Genomic DNA, 12,936 nt, shown 5'->3' with positions numbered 1-12,936 from the left:
TTCGACCCTTAAATCCTCAAAACAATCCGAGAGGGTTTTTGAAACTCTTCCAACTAAATTCACAGATTTGATGCCAAAACTAGTAATAAATTCGAATAATCTAACCAAAATTAAGTTAAGAACACTTACCCCGTTGTTTTTCTCAAAAATCTCCCGAAAATCGCCTCTCCCTGAGCTCCAAATTGGTAAAAATGGAAAATGGGACGAAGTCCCATTTTCAGAACTTAAAACATTCTGTCCAGCAAGTTTCGCATCTGCGACCAGATGAGCCGCACCTGCGGTCCTGCAGGTGCGAGAAGAGATCTCGCTTCTGCGGCAGTTTCCGCATCTGCGGACAAAGAGTCCGCTTCTACAGACGCACTTCTGCGATGGAGCGTCCGCTTCTGCGGTCTATGCTGGCCCTCCCTTTTTTCCGCTTCTGCGGTGTAATAGACGCTTCTGCGGCTCCGCACCTGCGGAACCCAAACCGCAAGTGCGGTTATGACAGTTACCAGCAATAAAAATCTTTCCAAGTCCACATTCAACTTTCGTTAGGCACCCGAAACTCACCCGAGGCCCCTGGGACCTCAACCAAAAGCACAAACATATCCTAATATCTTATTCAAACTTGTTCCAATCATCAAAACACTTCAAACAATATCAAATCAACCAAAACACCTCGGATTCAAGCCTAAGTTTCTAAAATCTTCCGAATTCCGCTTTTGATCAAAAAGTCTATCAAACCTCGTCCGAACGACCTGAAATTTTGCACACATGTCACATTCAACACTACGGAGCTACTCCAACTTCCGTAATTCCATTCGACCCTCGGATCAAAATCTAACTATCGAATCAGAAACTTTAAAATTCGACCTTTCGGCATTTCAAGCCTAAATTAGCTACGGACCTCCAAAACACACTCCAGACACGCCCCTCAGCCCGAAATCACCCAACGGAGCTAATGGAACCATCAGATTTCCATTTCGAGGCCGCCTTCACATTGTTCCGACTATGGTCAAATTTCCAAGACTTAAGCTCTCATTTGGGAACTAAGTGTCCCAAAACTCTCTGAAACTCAAAACCAAATGTCCCGGCAAGTCAAAATAGTAGAAATAAACCTTGGGAAAACAGTTAATAGGGGATCGGGGCATTAATTCTTAAGACGACCGGCCGGGTCGTCACATCCTCCTACACTTAAACATTCGTTCGTCCTCGAACGAGCATAGAGACATACCTGAAGTGAAGCTGCTCATGACCCAAACTGCTGAGTGACGCGCTAGAGCTCAAAATGACCGGTCGGGTCGTTACATCCTCTCCCACTTAACCATATGTTCGTCCTCTAACGTGCTAAGAACTGTGTCGGGGTTGTCCGAAATCACTATTTAACACCTCGAGTACCTACCCGTGCTACCACAACTCGGCTAGGTTCCCTAGCTCGATCAGTCTGAAGATATCTTTTTTCACTTAAGCAGATAAGCCTTAGAGCCCAATTCCTACATCCAGAATTCTCTGCCAGGCCTGCTCCAACATACGCTCACCGTATCAATAACTACCTGCGGTACCAAAACATGACTGCATACCTTAGCTGACTTCACACCTTGCACCACTTTACTCACAGGACCACAATAACATTCTCTGATCAAATTAGTCGAAATTCCACGAATCTGATGCTCCCATTGCACCTCATGACCTACATGGGTCTTTCTCTTACTCTTACAATCCGCCAAGAGGTGTGTAGAAATTCATACCCAACTGCCGAATCAACGATTCATTGAGCTTATACTCCTGATAAGAACCATCACCTCATTCTGAACCAAATAATGGTCTTAGCTCCTTCATATACTTCATATAATCAGATTGCACTAATCCTAAATCCAGTGATCTCGTCTCACCCAGTACGAACCGCTCAGGCAATAAGCCACCCCGGACATGATCAAAAGTCTCATATGATGCCACAATGTGCCAATAGGCTATGAACTCAAACGCGACAAAAGGAATACGAACTCTAGAAGGAACTACTCAACTCACGCACTAATATGAACTTTCCTTAGAAAATAGGAAGCAAGGCATACAAAAATAGCATATAGAAAACTGTACTCAATATGACACTGTTGCGGCGTGCAACCCGATCCAAATAACATACCCATGGCGGCGTGCCACCCGATCCACACATAGAATTCACATAAGGAGATTTACATCGAGCTAAACTGCTCATTATAACGAAATTCCGAATATCGGTCACAAGCACGCTAAGTGCATAATACCATCCCCGGGGAGACATATAGTGCCATAGGCTACAAAACTCAAAACACAACTGAGGTGCGATATACGGTCTGAATCTCGAGAGCCATCCTCTCATATAACATCATCTCTACGCGGAACCTCAACACATAAGAAATTCATCAAGCCGTCTCACAACTCATACGGCGCAATATATCATTACATGAAATAGCTGACGATGAAATAGTACCCCGACTACTTGTCCAAAGGAGCGCATTGCTGAAATGAACACATCTGGCCCGATATAGAGCCCATATTCACATTTAGATCCATCCACAGACCTCAAGGTGATTCTGATCATACTGAACTAGGCTAATAACCATTCGAAGGTCCATAATAACTCCCTTTTTCTCATAACACACGAGAACTACCATCATAACCGGGGCAAATCCTCCACGGTCCACAACCCAATAAGTCGAGTGCCCTACAAGCATAAATTCTCAAATTAATGATATCACCACCGTCTTCATACTTGGTTTAAATCTTAAATCAACCAAGTGACTACATGCCACACTTATACAATCTTCCTGTGGGGCACGCTCCCACGACCTTCCGTAATAGACAACAAATATGCGTATCCATACCACCGGCCGCACTAATGCTGAGGAAACGTTCAAGAATCCATAACTAGGATGCAAGGCCTTTTTCACAAAACACCAATCTTAGGTGACGTTGAAGACGATACCCACTTACTTTAAACATCGGAACTTCTTTACTGCTCATTCGAGCTCGCGACATCCTTATCAACACCGAACTGCCACCTTGATCCTCGCTTCAAATTCCATACCACACACTGCACCAACATGACAATATACTATAGAACACGATTCTCATCATAACTCTGTAACCACTAATAGATTAACACTTCATCATATAAAACTTTTCACTTAACTCACTTCAGGAGAACCATAGCAACACACAAGTGAATTCTCATAACCGTGGAATATGCAAATCTCTAAGTAGTGGTCTAAGCCACCATAGCCCCTTCCGGGATCCGCCTATACATGACAGGCCATAACAGTGGAATACTTCTGAATATCATCAATTACGGCGATCGACAAGCCTCACACGTGCCGTTACGAATCACTTGCATAACTTGATCACGTTGAAGGAATTGATCACTACCACCAATATGCCAATTCAACTATGGCTAACCACTCTATCTTCTTCCAAATTAATTCTTGATTGCCTTAGAATAATAATAACTCCATTCAACACATAACACACTCCATCTGCACTCATCTCGAGTGACCTTGAATCACGAGACCATGCTGTCTCAATCCCACGAACCATTTCATACCTCCCAAATGCTACACTGCGAGTCAAAACATCATAGAACATTATGTGCCTCTTCTCATAAGCTGTTACAAAGCTTGATTCTTAACCGTACCTATAGGCTCGAAATCATTAGGCACCACACCTTGCCCCTTTGAATCCACTAGGACCGTTGTTGAGGGCCACCCGCTCTGACTTGGCCCCGAATATAATCAACTCCATGAATCTTCTAGAACATGAATACCCTCTTGACGAAGCATCCGGCAGAATCACTTCCCTTGAAATCCGCCTCTATACAAGGCATAAACCCTGAATCCAAGCTCACTCTCTAGCTGCACAAGTCCATTCACCCCTCGTGGACATCAATTAAATGTGCGGCAACATCCTTCCAGTTCAAAGTTACGTTGTATCCTCCTTCATTCCAAGTAGCTCCTTTCCGTTATATCAAATCTCCTGCCGCATAATAGCCCAATACTTCAAATTAAATGCGTAGCCCCCAATCATCAATCACTAAAATTCCCAAGTCATTCCAAACTCTTCCTTAAGGTGCGTAGTCATCCTAGCACAAAGCCCATCTGCAAATCCGCCACTCTCCCACTTTGGCGGAACTCACCCCTCTAATTGACCACTCGACCTTTGCTTCTTATACCTGGCCTTCTAGAAATTTCAATCACCGCCTGACTGTCCCCACATGTGTTTCCTCATCCTTTGCTGCTCAGTTGTTGCCTTAATAAAATCTATCTTCGTAGCACATGAACCCACAAATCACTACTAACATTAAACCCTTCCGGAGATCATCTTTCTCGAGCCGTCGACATTAGAAACACCGATTCAATCCTGAACCACCGCACCCCGCGATATCCAACAGTCTTTTCTCCAATATTATTTCACAATATCCTACCCCAAGGGTGAATTCCAGAAGACCATAACATTGGCGAACGTAACACATACAATCGAAAATTCCACCACGCTCGAATTTACGCAGTGTCGTTACTCCATCACCCCAAATCTAGACATTCATAAGCCAATTGTTTTTCCTTCGCCGGAAGTGAAATATCATATCTCTGAATCGTGCACTAAGTAGATTTATTTTCAACTCATTCACCGCCCCAACACATAGGCAAGCCTCCTACCATCAAGTCCAGTCCCCCGGAGGACAGAATAGCACTTCTTAGTGACTAGGAGCGGAGAGCCCGTTGCACCTTGTTTTTCTTTGATCGGCCTATCTTCTTTCTATAAGCAAGCTCCCTCCGGCCGTCCAGTCCCTGGACGGCTCTCGGTTCTTGAGCATGTTGGGGGATTAGGCGGCAGTTGAAAGAGCTGCTCGAAAGCTTGAAGAACAAGCGAAAAAAGCCTATCTATTCTATTTTCTTAGTTTAGTAAAGGGCTTTTCCCTTACTGGTCAAGTGGTAAGGTAGGGCGTTATTCGATGAAGAAAACAGACTTTAGGAAAGTGGTTCAGGTAGCTCAGCTGGTTAGAGCAAAGGACTGAAAATCCTTGTGTCAGTGGTTTGAATCCACTTCTAAGCAGGCGAAAGGTCCAAACCGTAGCCGGGAGCGAGCCGGATTTAGAAATAAAAGTGAAAGAGTAAGCAATAAAATGTGAGCGCTCCTGCACTATACGGACGGCTTTTTGGCGGTAGGGTTGGGGTGGCTTGCTTGAGGCAGATTCAAAAAAAAAGCGGTTGATTACTCGGATTGGTTCTCGCATCCCTGTGCCCAAAAGGATGGGCGAGTTCGGTTTGAGTGTTCATCGATCGGGTGGATCTATATGCTTCGGGGTGGTGAGACGAGGTGTAGCGCAGTCTTGTCAGCGCATCTGTTTTGGGTACAGAGGGCCATAAGTTCGAATCCTGTCACCTTGATGTGGTAGCCTTCTCCGTGGTCGGACAGTAACGCAATTGCGATAACCAATCGCGAGCATCATAGCAACCTGTGCATAGCCCCCAAGTTCTTAGGAGCATAACTATCGAGCCAAAATGATGGAAAAAATCCTTCCACAAGGCGACGACAATAGCTCACCCAACTATACCAGGAGAAACATCCCGCAGCACATCTGTAGTAACATTACAGTTCTTCAATTCTCGATTTATAACAAGAAGTTCACGTCGCATAAGATTGAGTAGGAAGGAAACAAGGGCATAAGCCTCAAGGAATCAGGTCGCTCGATGAGGAAATCAAGAAGTGGAATTTGCCTAACAGTTACATAGCCTCTCGTAGATAAGTACAGACGTCTCCGTACCGATCAGCGAGACTCTAATAAACTGGCTTGTGATCCATGACTCCCATGAACCTAGAGCTCTGATACCAACTTGTCACGACCCCGGTTCGCCCTCCGTGAACCATCGTGATGGCACCTTGTCTCTACGACTAGGTAAGCCTAAATTGCGGAAAAGAAACCAAAAATTTGCGGAAGTAAAACAATTTAAAACAGAAATAAGAAATAACCAGTGTATAAATGTGCTGCTCGGCAAACACCATATTTAACTCTCAAAACCAACACATAAATCCAAGACCCGGAAACCCATGAATCACAAGCTAAGAAGTACTACACAGCTCTAACTCCAGAATGTCTAACAAGAACTGAAAATACAGAAGGGATAATACTAAACAACAAGAATAGAAAGAGACTCCTCGATCTGCGGACGCGACAGATATACCTTGAAGTCTCTACAGAAGCGCCTTGCCTCAAGGATGATAAGATTGAGCGAAAGTACTTGGATATGCACATGAAAAACATGCGCAGAAGGGGCATGAGTACACCACAACAGTACTCAGTAAGTGCCAAGCCTAACCTCGGTCGGGTAGTGACAAGGAAGGTCAGGGCCCTATTGAGGTTAAATAAAATATAAGGGGTTAACAGTGTGAAATAAACAGTATAAATAAGTGCAACAATAAGAAATAACATAGAATTGAAAGAACAACAACAACTAGGACAGAGGCAAACAAACCACGGAAGGAAATACAGCTCAACACAGAGATAACAATCGGGGATCTCCCAAGATATCGTCCTGTAGTCCCCAAATGTAAATATCATATCCAGTGGATCTTTCCGGGTGCAGTCCCGTAGTCCAACTCATAAATGCGCGGGGATCTACCGGAATACCACATCCGTAGTCCCAAATATAAATACTCAGTACTGGGGAATCTACCGGGTGCAATCCCGTAGTTCCAATGTAAAAGTGCAGGGGGGATCTCCCGGAATGGAATTCCGTAGTCCCAAAGTAAACATACAGGGGAGCTCCCGGGATACCGTCCCGTAGTCCCAAAGTAAAAGTGCAGGGGGATCTCCCGGAATGCAATTCCGTAGTCCCAAAGTAAACATACAGGGGAGCTCCCGGGATACCGTCCCGTAGTCCCAAAGTAAAAGTGCAGGGGGATCTCCCGGAATGCAATTCTGTAGTCCCAAAGTAAACATACAGGGGGGCTCCTGGGATACCTTTTCGTAATCCCAAAGTAAATACACAGCAGCAACAAGAACTCAATTCAATCAATTTCAGCCCAAAATCAAACAGATAATTCTAACCTAGCATGCTTCATATAATACAAATAAGGCAGTTAAGTCAAATAGCACAATTTAGTGAAGTGGACATGCTACTCTAGACTAACAGCAGGCTAAATTTCCAAGTAGTGTAAGCAAGAAAAGAGGAACACAATTCAAGGCTATTTTTAATGAAATAAAAACCGGATTTCGAACAATTAGCATAAGTACGCGCTCGTCACCTTACGTACAAGGCATTTCAGTTACCAAATATATCAAACCTAAGGGAAAGGTCCCCCACACAAGGTTAGATAAGCCACTTACCTCGAACCGGCTCAAAATCAACCCGAGATCACGTTCTTGCCACGAGTATTCAACTCCAAATGGCCCCAATCTATTCAATTCAATTTTATAATGTAAATAACACCTCAAGTAACTGATTCCAAAATTAAATTCTAAGCTAATACGCGAAATTAGGTAAAATGACCAAAACGCCCTCGGGCCCACTTCTCGGAATCAAGTAAAATTTATGTTTTTAGAAGCCTCGCACTCTCACGAGTCTAACCATACCAAAATTATCAAAATCCCATAATATTTCGACCCTTAAATCCTCAAATCTATCCGAGAGAGTTTTTGAAACTTTTCCAACTAAATTCACAGATTTAATGCCAAAACTAGTAATAGATTCGAATAATCTAACCAAAATTAAGTTAAGAACACTTACCCCGTTGTTTTTTCTCAAAAAACTCCCGAAAATCGCCTCTCCCTGAGCTCCAAATTGGTAAAAATGGAAAATGGGACGAAGTCCCATTTTCAAAACTTAAAACATTCTGTCCAGCAAGTTTCGCATCTTCGACCAGATGAGTCGCACCTGCGGTCCCGCAGGTGCGTGAAGAGATCTCGTTTCTGCGGCAGTTTCCGCATCTGCGGACAAAGAGTCCGCTTCTACGGACGTGCTTCTGCGATGGAGCGTCTGCTTCTGCGGTCTATGCTGGCCCTCCCTTTTTCCGCTTATGCGATGTAATAGCCGCTTCTGCGGCTCCGCACCTGCGGAACCCAAACCGCAGGTGCGGTTATGACAAATACCAGCAATAAAAATCTTCCCAAGTCCACATTCAACTTCCGTTAGGCACCCAAAACTCACCCGAGGCCCTCGGGACCTCAACTAAAAGCACAAACATATCCTAATACCTTATTCAAACTTGTTCCAATCATCAAAACACTTCAAACAACATCAAATCAACCAAAACACCTTGGATTCAAGCCTAAGTTTCTAAAATCTTCCGAATTCCGCTTTTGATCAAAAAGTCTATCAAACCTCGTCCGAACGACCTGAAATTTTGCACACACGTCACATTCAATACTACAAAGCTACTCCAACTTCCGAAATTCCATTCCGACCCTCGGATCAAAATCTCACTATCGAACCGGAAACTTCAAAATTCGACCTTTCGGCATTTCAAGCCTAAATTAGCTACGGACCTCCAAAATACACTCCAGACACCCCCCTAAGCCCGAAATCACCCAATGGAGCTAATGGAACCGTCGGATTTCCATTCCGAGGCTGTCTTCACTCTATTCCAACTATGGTCAAATTTCCAAGACTTAAGCTCTCATTTGGGAACTAAGTGTCCCAAAACTCTCCGAAACTCAAAACCGAACGTCCCGGCAAATCAAAATAGCAGAAATAAACCTGGGGAAAATAGTTAATAGGGGATCGAGGCATTAATTCTTAAGATGATCGGCCGGGTCGTCACAGGGGGCCCCCAGCTGGTCGTCCTCGACCCTAATTTTTGACTGGTATCGGTTATGAACATCCGACCAAGTCACGGCCGGGTACTCGACTAGGTTCTGCTTCAACTGTTTTGAAGCCACCGAGCTTCGTTCGTTCAGACCTTGAGTGAAGTCCTGCACCACCCAGTCGTCGGAGACCGGTGGTAGTTCCATTCGTTCCATCTGAAAGCGAGATACGAACTCTCGCAACATCTCGTTGTCTCTCTATTTAATCTTGAAGACGTCGGATTTCCTTGTTGCTACTTTGATGGCGCCAGCATGTGCCTTAATGAAAGAATCCGCTAACATGGCAAATGAATCTATCGAGTTTGGGACCAGGTTGTGATCCCACATCATTGCCCCTTTAAAGAGCATTTCCCCGAACTTTTTCAGCACAACAAACTCGATCTAGTCGTCCCTTAGGTCGTTACCCTTTACTGCACATGTGTAGGCGGTGACGTGCTCGTTGGGGTCTGACGTTTTGTTATATTTTGGGAGGTCGGGCATTCTGAACTTCTTTGGAATGGGTTTCGGAGCCGCTTCCTATAGGAACGGCTTCTGTACGAACTTCTTTGAGTCCACACCTTTCAAGATCGGGGGCGCTCCTGGAATTTGGTTGACCCTGGAGTTTTAAGTCTCGACCTTCTTATCGTTGGCTTCTATCATTTTCTCGCCTAATTTGATCCTTCTGGTGAGGTCGTCGAGCATCTTTACGATGACGGGATCGGACATCGACGCGTTATTGCTCGATCTCTCCGATGCCTGTACGACTGGGAGAGCTATCCCCGGTGCTACCATGCTAGGAGTTTTCTGGTGGCTTTGCAGTAGAGCAATAGCCAGCTGTTGTGCCTGCAACATTTCAAAAATAACATGAAGGCTAACCTCCCGTTCTTCCCGGGCTGGGGTTTTTTGGGCTTCTTGGTGTATGCTCCTGTTAATGTAGGAGCTCATTTTGACGTGTTGAGCGTCGCGCGAGACTTCTTCCACCGGATTCGGCCCCGGTGCGTTCTCAAGGTTTCGTGGTGGCTCACCAACACCTGGAACGGCCACACCATTCTCTCCGTGGTTCTCAAGGTTATTGTTTACTGAATCAGACATTCCGACCTAAAATCAAAGATCTTTGGACAAGAAAAAGCGTGAAAGATAACCTGCGTTGTGTAATGGAACCAGCAAGAAAATAATCACTACTCCCTCTGTTCCAGTTTATGCGAACCTATTTCCTTTTTGGTCCGTTCCAAAAAGAATGACCCCTTTCTAAATTTGATAACAATTTAGCTTAAAGTTACAAATCTACCCTTAATGAGAAGCTTTTATAACCACACAAATACTTTGGGCCCCTTTTTGACTTGTTTAGGACCACAAATTCCAAAAGTCTTCATTTTTTCTTAAACTTCGTGCCAGTCAAACAGGTTCACATAAATTGGAACGGAGGGAGTATTATTTTTAGCCCCACGGTGGCGCCAAACTGTTTACCGTGAAAATGGTAATTACAATTAAATTTGATTATGAGACTCTAAAAATATGTGATCTATTTTTATGCCGGTTGTTAAGCAGTTGATGCTATGTATGTGAGACTTAGAAACTAAATATGAGTTAAGGATAAGGTGATGATCAAACCGACAGAATAACAATCGGGGCCTCGAGCTTGTCGATTCGGGGGCCTTGAGGTCGATTCCGGGGCTCGACTGTGAGCTATCGAGGGTAATCGAAGTATGACTAACAGTTATGGTAAAATCAAAGAAGGCTCTTTATGGCCAATGATAAGCAATAAATGATGAATAATAATGAAGATACTAAATGGGAACAATAATGTCAAGAGAATATGTGAGGGAGCCGAGAGAATGTTGTTTTATATTTCTTGTGGAGCAGCTGAAGCAACAGAGCCCTACAAATGACAAGGACTCCCTTTATATAGGAGGAAAATCCCCACATAGTACAAAATACATTAATTACATAGATATGAGGATGGGGCGGCTGAATGACACCCTGATTTGGGTTCAGAGTAGCTCGCTAGAGTGTGTCAGCTCTAGCCCCGTGCCTTGGGAACTCCCCATTTCCACCATTACCGTTATCATTACTACCCTGGGGTCAAGTGTTGGCGACCCTCGAGGAAAGATACTCGGCCGCGACCTCGAACCTTCGAGGTGATCTTCCGAAGTGCCTTAATGACGAGAAATTGGACCCTTTGATTTTACCGTATACGTCGCATCCATCCATGTCACAGCCACTCGGGTCACAACCATCAGTATCATAGCCACTTGAGGCCCATCTAGCTATGTCGCATTCACAGGGATCGCAACCATCTTCATCAGTGACTCTATCTATTTCAGGCCTTCGCCTGCGAGGTAGTATCTCTCACCCTCCTACACCGCCCACACATGCCTCTGATATACATGATTCGGACGATGATGCTGATGATGGCGAGGAGGTGCATTATGATCAATATGGCAGGATCATCATAGTCCCTAAGGGTGATAGGTAAGAGTTATTTGTTATTTTTGCGTTTATTATTTTGTAAAGTTCTAATATATTAATTTTTTTTTATTGTTAAATTGCAGGTTCATCCCGAGTAATAAGACTACGAGAATAATCACCAAGCCATCAGAAAGCTTTATGATGGCCCTTATGCGACTTGGACTGATTTCCCATTCTCGCTAAATGACCAAATTTTCAATCAATTTAAGGTATAAATGTTCTTTTAAGCAGTTTAATAATTTATATTTATGATATTTCTTGTTTAATATTTAAATTTTGAAATACAGAGCAAGTGTGTATGGAAACACCGCTATAGCGCGGAAGTGGCTGCAAATTTTCATCACAAAGCTCGCAAGCGATTGTCGCATACTTTCTCCGAAGCTATAAAGAAGAACAAGAAGCCTGACTGGTTACTTCAAAATTTATGGGATGATTTGCAAAGGCAATGGCTTACCGTAAAGTTCTTAGAGAAGAGCAAAAAAGGAAAGAAAGCTCGCGCATCTGAGAAGGGAGGCTCCTTGCACACTGGAGCGATCAGCCTAGGGACAATAAAAAGAAGATTGGTACGTAATTGCTTAAATTATTTTAATTTTCAAAGTATATCTATTCTGTTTATTAACTAAATTAATTTGTTTTCAGGAAAAGAATTTGGGGCATCCAATGAACCATGATGAGCTATTCAAGGAGACACATATTGTAAAGAAGAAGAAAGAGACGGACCAAGAAAGGTGGGTCGAGGACCGGGCCTCGACTGTATATGTAAGCTTTCACTTTTCTTTAAGTATTTTAATTTACTTTTATATAAATTTTGAAATACTAATTTAATTTAAATTTTCGTATAGGGTCGCTACAAAACTAACGTGGAGGAATTCATCCGCACTCAGCCAGCTGGTGAATCGGGCGAGCCAACCCAACCTTCGGACGAAGATGCTGAAAGAATATGGATGGAGTCTGTTGGTGGTCCAAAATGGGGGAAGGTATACGGGCTTCCAACTAAAAAGTTCCATCGCTATAAGTATGGAATGCAAGGAATAGGGACTTCCTCACAAGGCGAGCAACTTAATGGGGAGAGCCTCTCCACTATGCGGGAGACTGTGACAAAGCTCACATCCGAGCTAGAAGCGGCCAAGGAAAGAGAAAGGGTTAGAGATGCTCAATTCCTTGGCATGCAAGCTCAGATCAGAACTCTCCTATCTACTGGAGCTTTTCCGTTGCCCCGGTCTCGTGAGTCATCGCCAGAGGCTCGACTTGAACGTGAGCGTTCCTTCCGTCCTCCCCGTGATCGTTCCTCTCGTCTTCCCCGTCGTCGTTCTTCACGTCCTCCACAAGACCCTTCTCGACTCCGTCTTTTAGATGAAAGTTCATCAGACGGTGATGATGATGTTGTACAAAACACTCCTTGACTTGTATATACTTTGAACTAGATAAATAGAACCGGTTCTGAACTAGTTTTAATAAGTTTTAACTTGGTTTCGGATTTTCTAGTTCTATTGAACTTTAATTTGTTAGTTTTAATGTATATATTGAATTGTGTTGTTGTTGTTGCTGTTGTTGTGTTGTTATTTAGGGATTTTGGTATGCTGGTAGATGGTGTAGCTGCCAAAACAGGCATTTATGCCAAAATTAAAACCTAGAAAACCGACCAAAGTTGGTCGGTTTCTAATTAAAAAAAT

Source organism: Nicotiana attenuata, unplaced genomic scaffold, assembly GCF_001879085.1.
Source record: "Nicotiana attenuata strain UT unplaced genomic scaffold, NIATTr2, whole genome shotgun sequence".
NCBI classification, from domain to species: Eukaryota; Viridiplantae; Streptophyta; class Magnoliopsida; order Solanales; family Solanaceae; genus Nicotiana; species Nicotiana attenuata.
The sequence above is the reverse complement of the archived record's forward strand: the minus strand, read 5'-3'. Positions refer to the sequence as shown.